Below are 11847 nucleotides of genomic sequence, written 5' to 3'. Positions count from 1 at the left end.
TGTTCTTGGGTAGGATTTTCCAGGTATCTGTAGCATTTTATTGTCTATTTGTTAGTATTTCTATTATCTCTATGTCTTCATTTGTTTTTGTAGGTTTAAATGAATGTCCTGCCTTCAGGTCAGATTTGTCATATTCCAGCATTTGTTTTTACCTTCCCGTCTTGGTCAGCCGAGTTACATCATGATCTCATTCTCTGATTATACACAACTCTTACACACTGATTATGTCTTATTACTTTCCTCCTCAGGATATTTGCTTTTCCAGTTTTCTATTCATCATTCCATGGCATAAGAAAGCAAGAGCCTTTATAATTAATTCATAAATAATCAATAACTCTCAAACATCACTTAACTATGTGTTTGACACTGTAGTGTACACAATTTGACCATCAAATAAGTCATGCTGCCACAGATTTGTGTTTATGTCTACAATTTTCACCTTATGACTGCAGCAGATATCACTGCAACTGACTCATGACAGAAGTGTATGATTACTTAAACACACACTATGTTTCACTCACCTCTACATGCTAGATCCTTGAGACTTGTTTGATGGAATCACACATTTTCTGATTAATCTGGTTAATACAGTTGAAACCAGATATTTAAAGAAACCTAATGAGGACATTTGCAAATTTTTTTCACACATCTTTTGGGTTTCCTTCCACAAGTTTCATAGTTTGCTGGAATTCTAGCCCATTCACCCTGACAGAACTGTTGTAACTTAGGTTTGTAGACTGCTTCCCTCTCCCAAGCCTTTTCAGATGGTAAAATAAAAGGTGTCTGTGTCATTTTTCTTTTTGGTTTATGTAAACTTCTGGTTTCAACTATGAATATTCTCTTTACTCTAACTGAGCTACTAAAGTGTTTTGAATCTGGCTTTGACATTCATTTCTAACTTGCTTACCAACCACTCTCTAGTGCTTTCCAACTCAACTGTGAAAACTTTTATAAACATCTTCTTATTTAAAAGCCCTGCTTTGTCTTTTATTGCCCATTCTGTTGTTACACACTGTGTTTGCCGCAAAATAAAAATTTATTTATTTATTTATTTTTTTTCATAGTGGATGTCATTTTGCTGAATAAATCTGTGTTTTCATCTTTTTTTTTTTAAAATGAGGGAACACACATTTGTAGTTTTTCTTTGTGCCAAGTTAATATTAAATACTGAATAACTTTCCTTAAAATTAATGAGAAGTAGATTGTGTTAGAAGAAGCAGCTTTTTCCTCCGGGTATCATGGACAAAATGTGGATGATTAATAATTCATGTGATCTGTTTGATCCCATCATCATAGAAAGAATTTTCTCCATCCTAATCCTCATCAGTCCAAAAAATTGATGTCTCTGGAGGACAGTACACCTTGTTTCACCTCAAATGTCTCAGTTCTTGTAACTACTTTGATATGGACTGCATCTCAAAGATGATGTATTGTTAGGTGGCGGAGAGAATTTCATTTCAGACCAGACTTCAAGTAGCTGGATTAGATTTCACAGGGCAGAGTTGTTAACACAAGTACCCTTATTGTGTTGGAGGCACAGAAGGGAACTGATTGCGAAATGAATGAAGGAATAACCAGGTCTCTGCACAACATTTATTCACTTTGGGACAGCGTTTCATCTTGTTTACCTCAAGGACCCCATACAAAGTGAAGGGGGTTTAAATGAAATGGACTGTAGAATTAAAAGTAAAGTTTCATTTTGAGACGCCCTCCTTTATACTGATGACTGGTTCCTTTAAGATGTTGCAGTGCACCTCTAGTCCTATGTGCTATTAAAGGATTCTTTTCTTTGTTCTGGGCTATTATTTCTTAGAACAATAGCCCAATTGTGATTAATTTGCTAGCTGTTACAGGAAAACAGGAGGCTTAATGTCTACATTTTTGGGGCCCAAAGTAAAGACAACACTTTATATACTACCGGTACTTGAGGATAAGAAACTTGTTGACTTTTCCTGTCCAAGTTGTTGAAGGTATAACAACAGTAATGTGGAGATTTGTATTGCTGTATTAGAATCATGCTTTAATCTGTAAATAAAGGAAGCATAAACCTCCATAATTCCAAATCGAAGTTGTGGAGCTGCTCTGATTTCTACAGAAGTGGATCAGATTCAACAAAGGAGAAAAAAAAAATCCTTTCCACTTCAATTTCAGAAAGTGAAGAAATTGCGTCATTGTGTGGAGTGTCTAAATATTAGATCTTATCTGTGTGTAACAGGGAAGTCAGTAGATTGTGTTAATATAGTACATATGGACTGTCAAAAGATGAACAGGAAACCAACAGGGCAAAAGTTGTAATATGTAAGACCCTGGAAAATCTGTTTGACTTGAAACTGAAAAAAAAAGACTTTTCAGATTTGTCATTTTTAAATTGTGTTGTGCTTTCCTGCACAATGACAATAAAGGAGTTCTGAATGATTCAGTTAGATGAAAATAATGAAAAGTTCTTAAGATCTTTAAGTGTGAAAAGGACCTAATCACCCTTATATTTTATTAGCTCCTCTGCAGTGTTTGTGAATAGTTGCTTAGTCTGAAGCGATGTCTATCTTTTTATGTTTTCAGAGATGACTGAAGACACTTTTTTATTGTTGCAGATAATAAAGGAAGGTAATGTGATGTCTGGTCATTCCACATCGCAAAATCAAGTTAATTGTTTATATGCTTAGACATGTTGATCTGTGTGAGGCTTGCATAAGATTTGTTGCACGGTGATTATTGATTTAGTTGTTTAGGAACTGATATAGTTGCTTTTTTTTTTCAATTTGAAACGATTTACTCACTTTTTAAAGGTTTACCATGTCTGACAAGTATTTTTCAGACGCGATAAACATTCATTAATACGTGAAAAGGCAACACTTATACCAGAACATGGTGTGATTTAATGGCTTATCCTTTATGAAATGACTCAACCAACTGCCACCTACACATAGTTGAGAGCAAATATAAGCTTGTGTCACTAATGGGGGAAAAAATATATCCTGATGTTGTAATCTAGGTCAGACAGATATTACTTCCAAGTGTTTTATAAGCTGAGTGAGGTTATATTAGCGATCTTGATGCTTAAAAAACTGCATGTAGCAAGACCATATGCACATATTTACGATAAGAATAAGCTGTTGGACTGATTTTTGAAATGTCAGCAATTTGTGTAGAGCTGTACTCTGAACCAGAGAAAAAAAGGAATTAAAATACATACTAAAAAAAACAACAACAAAAAACACATAAATGAAGCTTTTTTTCTTTGCATACCACCTTATCAAGCGCATGCAAGTGTCGGTGCTTTTACTGCTAGTGTCACGCTGCGAAGGTACTCGATCCTGTGTGTTAGGATTCAGCAGGAAGTTGATTCAGTTGAGCAGCAGAGAGGAGCTGACATGCACCTTTATCACTTGGCTTAAGGAGACTAAGGCTGAGGAGTAGACAGGGCTGGTGATGAATGGGCTGCAGGCCTTGCCTCCCTTCTTCCTTTGACAGAGCTGCTGTAATCTGTTACAAAACCACCATTGCCTCTATTAACTTCTGACACATGCACACCTGCACACTCAGTACCACTGACCTTCCACTCCTCCATATTCAATCCCATTTATTCTGACTGCGAGGCAAGTGAAAGAGACAAGGCAAAGCCAAATATTTTAATGTGTTTGCTAACAGTCAGCTTTGACACTGGCATTTGTCACAAGTGTTGTGACACATTTTTCTTGTATGCCAAATATTTTTGTCAAACCTGGTGCATGTTCAGTGGAAAGGAGTAGCTATTTAAATGTCTAAAAGTTTAATTATTGTCAATCTGCGTTTACATTACATCGCCGTAAGCTGATTTAATAATTATTTTTCTGACATTTAAGCTAACTTTTATTGTTACAGAAAAGGCTGGCGTTTTAAAGGGAACACTTAAAATCTAAAAACTATAAAACTACAAGTTTACATACCCATGATGTCTACAGTTACGTAGCCTGTAATTGTCAGAACTGTTGAATGTGGCAACTTCAAGCGTTTGCAAATTGTTCGCAAGGATAAACCAGACTTGTGCAGCTCCACACTTCAGTTTTGACTTTCCAAAGGTGTCAAACCAAAACTTATTGTGTTCCAACTGTGTTCTTAAAATGCACCTAGGATTAACTCAAATGTGTCAGTTGGCATTTCCAAAGATATGACATCACCATCTTTCCCTCATTGTTTAAAGAAATAGTAACCTTTCTGTATTCAAACTACTGATTTTGAAGACAGAAATAAATGAATCTCTGACATATTTTTCTCTCTGACTGTGACATTTGGCAAATAGGAATAATGTTGGTAATTCCAATTGATCTGATTTAACTTATTTATTGGAAGTATACGTTTCTGGTTTAAGCTGTAAAGTAATTTTATGGATTGCTGAATTTAGAAACCGAATACTTATTTCAATTATATTTTGGAGTAAAGAAAATGAAAGCATAAGTCATGAATAAATAAATTGTTCAATAATTCTTTAAAGTGATTAAGTAATCTTAAATCACTTTTACGATGTTAAAAAAAGAAGTTGTTTGAGCCATGACCTTCATGCCTGATATGTACTTTCATATCAGGGATTTAAAGGAACAATCATTCCCAAGCTGAGGGGGGAGAAGAAAATACAGTTCTTACCATGTCTCTTCTGTCAGCAAAAAATGTCTGCTGATGTACACAGTATGGGCTAAATCAATGAGCGCTCACACACCATAGCAGTGTCAGTTCCTGAATGTATGGCATACTGGGTGAAAACCTTCTGCTGCCAACCATGAACCAGTCAAAATGCAGGAATCCTATGGAGAGCAAAAACAGCCAAGTATTACACAAAAGACGTAAAACTGTCTTCTTATGCTGGGCCAGAAATATGTGGTGTCAACTCCCCACTGATTGCACTTTCATTTAAATCTATCATTTATTTATATGGTCCACATTCAAATACGCAATATCCGGTGACCAAACTGCTTACCAAAATCAATACATAGGAGAAAACATAAAAAGCAGGTTTAAAATAATGTAAATAAAACGAAATAAAATGGACAAGGCAGACAAAACCAGAAATTTCCACCACATTTTCAAATGCCTGTATATAAAAAAACTTTTTCAAGGCTGAACTCACAGATCATTATCTTTTTCTCTAGTGCTTGCATGCCTCTGGTTGTAATGCTTCCCTGCTTGATCCCTACACCGCCTGCTAATATACGTTGAGCTGTCAAATTCTCGGGCAGTGTTGGTACTTTAGATCTTCAGAATAAAGCTCTCAGACAAAATGTATCCTGGCTTCCACATCCTCATTTGATAACCATACAGATTTTTACATTATGAACTTAACAACTTTACAACATTATACCTCTTTAACAACATTCAGCTGCAATATCAGGTGCCTGGGATTCTTATTAGAGATGCTTACAGAGTGAAAAAATAAGTCCACATTCAAGATTTAATTAAACAACAGCTAGAATAATCTCCGTAGGGAATGGATAGTAATGACCAGAAATGGTATAACAAAACAGTCCAAAATGAATAGTTCATTTTAAGCTGTTGTCTAAAACTATGACAAGACAGACTTGTTCAGTAAATGGAGCCCTGATGTTCTGCCATAATTACACTGCTGAACTATGTACAAAAAGCTGATCCAATTCATCTTACGGGTCAAACTAATCCCCTAGACCTACAAAGAGAGTCAATCACAGTCAGTGGAAATGAGATGCCTCAGGTTTTAAAAGTGACAATCCGTGTTTATTTACACAGAAAGACATAATTAACCTGAACATGAACTCCGGTTGTTGAGTCTCTCATGACCCAGACAGGCTGCAGCTTTTAAGTGAACTGTTTGGCTGATAGAAATCTCTCTCATCCTTTTTTCTTTTTATTCCTCACGTTTGATCTCATACTGCCAGAAACACGAAGAGCTGAAAAAAAAATACTGTGCTGTCTAGTAACTTCAAAGTTTATGATAACATTATATGATTTGCTGTTTACCTGAAGATCAAGTCAATCGAGCCTAATCGTGATTTAGAAGTATTATAGTGTGTTCAAATCTGGCAATCATTTTTGCAGTTGTGATAATAATCCTTTTCTCACTTTAGTAAGGACAATAATGCTTTATTTATTTTTTAGATTTGTATCTATTCTGTTGCCTCACCAACTTGGTTTGATTCATTCTCTAGTGCGTTGAGGCATTTGCTGACATTTACAAATTATTTGAAAATCTTCAAGACTCACAATTGTCCCATTATCTTTTAATGCTTGTTGTTTCTGCCAGAAGTGGTCATTGCTGACGGAATAAAGACACACATTTTTTCTGACAGCAATATATAAGTTAATTGCTGGTTACTTGAGTGATCCTGCAATTTTCTAAAAGAGGATGAAAATCAGCAGCTGTCAGACAAGCTTTTAAACGGACCGCCCGGGTTGGTCAAAATTATTTGGAACATAAACAAGAATTACTGCTCAAATCACGATCACAGTTTTTACAGCCGCAACACACTATAAAAGAAACTTAATGGAAATAATCTCACACCCTTACTTTTAAAAGTAATAGATTGAAGTCATGACTGTTTGCTGCACTGCTCACTGCCCTCCCCGCCCCCACGATTGTATTTTCTGTTACAGCCATATTATGACATGCCACATTTACTGTAATAAAACCCAGAAGTAGAATAAAAAAGCTTGTGCGACTTTGTTCGATTTAAAAATAAAAATAAAACACAATTCTCTGTTTTGAATACTACACTCATAAAATTCTGTTGGGGTTCAGATTAGCCATTTTTTTATTTGTATATAGAAAACACAAACAGGATAACATTTTTTCTAGGGTTGACAGAAAGCAATAGATGAGAGTCTGACACTCCGTTTCTCTTGGGCACTGTAAATGTTCACATAAAGATGACAGACATGTTCCTCCCCACAGTGTTTCAGCCACTGGCTGAATAGAAACACTGATAAAGACTTTAAAATCAATAGGTCACCCACTGTTTTACGATCTTTCCGCATCACAAGTGTTTATACAGGAGCCAGCCTCTGACCTAAAATGTATTTCTTAAACCAGCTTTATTCTGTTATCTTGTCGACAAACTTTGATGGCAAACAGCAGTGGCTATCATTGGTTAGGAGGTACAATTCGCTTTTATTTATTTATTCTATCTTCTCTATTTTTTTTTTTTTATTCCAGTCACAACTGTATGGATGTCCAACGGAGCCCTAAGGCGCCGGTGCTTAAGAGCTCTAACAACGCTGATATTATACAAGGAGCTGTTGCCTCCAATGATGTTGCATGCCTTCTGGCTGCAGCAGCAAAGGTGAGAGTTCATTTGTTTACATGAGGTGCATCCAGAGGAAGGGGGAAGACAAATTACAGAGCTGTGTGGCATCGCCGTTCAGCTGAATGCCTCATCCTGCCGAAGCCTCCCCCGAGTGTCCCTCTGCCGGTGTCAGATTCCTTACAAGGAGGGCAGAGAGGGTATTGGATCCTGCCCGCACAATCAAAATATAACATGCAGTATGGGCTTCCAGGGGTCGTCTCAAGTAACGCGGTAATTCAACTCTGTGTTTCACAAATCATTAAGGTCAAGCTCAGATCTTTGAGATGCGATAAACAGTGGTCTTCCACGGTGCAATGTGACATAAATTTATTGGGACAGCTATAGCTTTGAACCATTTGGAAGGATAGTCAAACTTCGACACTAGACGAGACTGTAAATCTTTGGTGCTCTCTAATATATAAATCTTTCATGGGTTGACTTAGCTATTCTTGCAGGCACCCATCTTTTTATTCAAATTTGCCTTTCAGTGGTGGCTAATGTTGACTCGCCTGATTGGCTCATCATGACCTGTTTAGAAATGTGCTCTTAATCAGCTTTGCTTTGCACAGCAGCGGCAGAGGACTGACTTCATCTGGATCAATGTTTAATGTGTCTGTCCTTGCACGGCAATGTGTGAATGAATATGTCAAGTGTAACCTCATAGGAGAGTCTCCAGAATAAAGCTATGATGCAATCTCTGTCATGGTTTGTGTTCTCTTCAAGCAAGCAGCAAGTTATTTCTCTCTCTCTCTCTCTTTCTCTCTCTCCTCCTCTCTTTTTCTCTCAACAGATGAAGGCCCAGACTTTTATGGAAATGAGGAACCCAGCCACAGGGTGAACATGTTGAATGAGGCACTAGATAAAGTAAATGTATATAGGCTGTTCATCATCTTTTTTTTTTTTTTAGGGCCTGTTTTAACTTCCAATTTGAACTTTCTTCAGGTTCTGCCTTTCATCTCTCCTCGTGTTGCTGCAATTTACACTTTGTCGTTCAATTCATTCCTGTCCGATGTGGATTTCCGGTAGAGCTTTTCCCCAGTCAAACCTCTAAAGGTGCTGGGGATGAATCACATGAGGTATTGACTTTGGCGAATACTGGGCAAATTATTTCCAACCAAAACACCCTCCTCCCTATTTAATGTCTTTCCTGACTCTCCATTTCATCCCTGACAAGAAGCAAGGGAGAATTTTCCCTTGTTGATATCATAAATCTGAACTAGATTAAAAGTACTACTACACTGTTGGGTAAGCTCTGTGTTCTCATCTGTCACTGCAGGAAGAGGTAACATTGGAGACGGGGGGGAAAAAAAGGAAAGAGCTTATCGGCTTGTGCCTGTTCAACTACTGCCATCTGCAGCACATTGCAGTCACAGCTGCCTTCTTCCTTCCTCTATTCAATTACAGCTTCAGGAAATATGTGTTGGCTCTGTGATCGCTGTGTATTGTATGCAGAACCAACAAGCATGAAATATAGAACAGAATAATTACAGCACAAGCCAAATAGACCCAAGGCGTAGTTTGCAGAGAAATACCTTGAAGCTACAACAAACATTTAGTCTTGACTTTGTCTCCAGAAGAGGATGCTGAAAACAAACAGTTCCACTGTGTCTGTTTAGTGTGCCAGGTTGGTGCGATTTGTTAGCACAAAGGGAAGAAGAGAAGACATAACATGTGGTGGTATAAAAAGGTAACTTCCAAAGCAATAGCTTCAGCGCCTATAAATCCTATAAATATAAAAAAATTATATATTTACATGCATTATATACAATTATTAATTATTTTTTCCTCATTGTCAGACAATAAATCCGACCAAGCCTTTCCTGTTTTTGCGAAGTTAGACTTACCAAAGCCATTTCCTTTATATGTTTGTTTGTATATTTCTGTGTACACTAAGATTATTAGACCTTTAAGCAATTTAGCAAAAACACTTCAATAATGGTAAATAGTCTGTATGTATAGTCCAATAGACTAGACCAATCACCCATTCACACACACACAAACACACACACACGCGCGCGCACGCACACCCCCACGCACATACACACATTACAACTGGCAGCTCACCAGTTACACCTCTGACCTCCTTCTTATAGATGTGTATTTTAGGGCAAACAATATATTATAATACATAAAACATATATATTGTCATGATGGGTTTGAGGTTCTTGACCCACATGCAGGGACACTCAGAGGCGAACGGGTCTAGTTAAAGGTTTTATTTACAGCTTAGTGGAGATAAGAGAGTGAGCGGGGAGAGGCAGGCGGATGCGGGTATGCGAGGCAATCTCCAGGTTGTAGGTGGACCAGGCAGTTTCGCAGGGCTGAAGGGCGGACAGGTAGGTCTATCCCGCTAGACCGAGAGGGAACGGTGCAGGGGCGGCAGGAGAGGATTCCTCCGAACTCTGGTATCACGAAAGGTTCCAAAGAAAACTGGCAACGACCTGGGGAGGATCCACAAAGACAGGTTAGGTCACAAAGAGGCTATGAATCAAATAACAGGCTGCTAGGCAACTCAATGAGGGCTCTGTGTACCAATGCTGGCAAACACTCTGGCGAGGAGGAACTGGCCGCCTGCTGCTCATATACTCCTCACGGTGATGATAATTTCTTGCAGGTGCGTCAACTGAGACCCGTTGGCCCACCCTCTGAAAAGACGTAGCCACAAGGAGCCCTCTGGTGGATAAACCTGGAAAAAGAAAACAACTACCCCAGCCTGGTCCCCAACATATATATATATATATATATATATATATATATATATATATATATATATATATATATATATATATATATATATATATATATATATATATATATATATATATATGGACAATGTCTTATTTATTAAGAGGACAAGAATAGAAAAAAGCCCTACAAAAAAATGACACTAGCTTTTTTCTAAAGTCGCAAGATTTCTTTTTCACCAATCAAACTCTAGAGGAGAAAACAATATAAATTCTCAATTTATATTCCGTCTATCACAGAAATGGGATGAGAGAGGCAATGCTGTGAAGACGCACAAATCAGAATATCTGTCGGTAGAAAAATATTCATTGCATCTGTCCAATCCCGAGTATGTTTTTCCTGCTGTGGAACATGATTCCTTTGCTTCTAGTCAGATTCCCCACTTATACCAGCTAATTGTCAGTGTTAACTCCTTTTAACATTGACATTATTGTTGAAGCCTTTTATTTCAACAATGGTAGTATGTATATATATATATATATATATATATATATATATATATATATATATATATATATATATTGATAGGTATTTTCCTAGAACCTACATAAAAGAACCACAGACAACGTATATGAATTTATGACTAAACTTCTGCAAGCAAAAGGAGAAGACTCTGTCAACTGCTTCTCAGAGCTGTTCACAGAGCGTTCTGCTTCTCTTTGGATACAGCTTGTCTTTTATTCTCAAACTTCAAAGAGGGAGGATAGGCAAGATAGACAGCAGAGGAAAAACAGCAAAGGTCGTAAAACATTTTACCTAAACAAAGCAAAGGTCGTAAAACAATTTAACATCTGGCCCCTGATCTGAGCCCGGTTCAAATCTCGGTCAAACTGTTTCACATGAAGATAACAGGCAGCTGTGACTTCCAGGTCAGTTCACACATACAGTTTAAACAAGAGAACACTTTAACCTGAAACAAAATGATAATACCAAAAAATCTCTAACATTCCCCCCTTTTTATCATTTTACCATGTGTGTAAACCCTATTCAAAAGCCAAGCATAGAAAAGAAAAGAAATAAAATAGAACCAATAAATGCAAGAATGTTTTTTTTTTTTTTTTTTTTTGTTCCCTAGTCTAAACATAAAAGTTACACAATGACTAAATTAATATAATGAATAAATGAAATGAACAAAAACAAAAGAAAGAAACAGCAAAATAAACCAAATGCAGGTGTCTCATCACTAGCACCACTTGTTTTCACATTTTCGGTGTAGGCGTCATAAAACATTTGATTCCATCTGTTTATTAGTTACAGGACATCGTCATACATTTTTTTTTTTTTCATCTTCATCTCTCTGAAGAGACATGTAATCTTCATCGGTGTCAGAGATTACCCTGACCATCTGATAGTTGATCATGGCTGTGTTAAATGTCTTTAGCATCATGCTACGAAGGCATGACATGATGCAAGTTGTAAACAGGCAAAAAAGAATCAACACAGTCAGAATTGGTGTAACAATCTTCAACAGTAAAGTCCACCACGGCCCAGACGTGAACCAAGACAGAAAGTCAAAAGGATGTGATCCTTTCGTAGCACCGTCTACACAATGTTTAAGTTCCTCCAGGCCATGTAGAGCATCAGAAATAGTTCCACCAGCTCCTGTTTCATCCGGAACAAATGTACAGCACGCTGGGCCAATGATTTTTTTTTCATCTTCATCTCTCTGAAGAGACATGTAATCTTCATCGGTGTCAGAGATTACCCTGACCATCTGATAGTTGATCATGGCTGTGTTAAATGTCTTTAGCATCATGCTACGAAGGCATGACATGATGCAAGTTGTAAACAGGCAAAAAAGAATCAACACAGTCAG

Source organism: Poecilia reticulata, chromosome 8 (genome assembly GCF_904066995.2).
Source record: "Poecilia reticulata chromosome 8, P_reticulata-male-v2, whole genome shotgun sequence".
In the NCBI taxonomy this organism is placed as follows: Eukaryota; Metazoa; Chordata; class Actinopteri; order Cyprinodontiformes; family Poeciliidae; genus Poecilia; species Poecilia reticulata.
The sequence above is the reverse complement of the archived record's forward strand: the minus strand, read 5'-3'. Positions refer to the sequence as shown.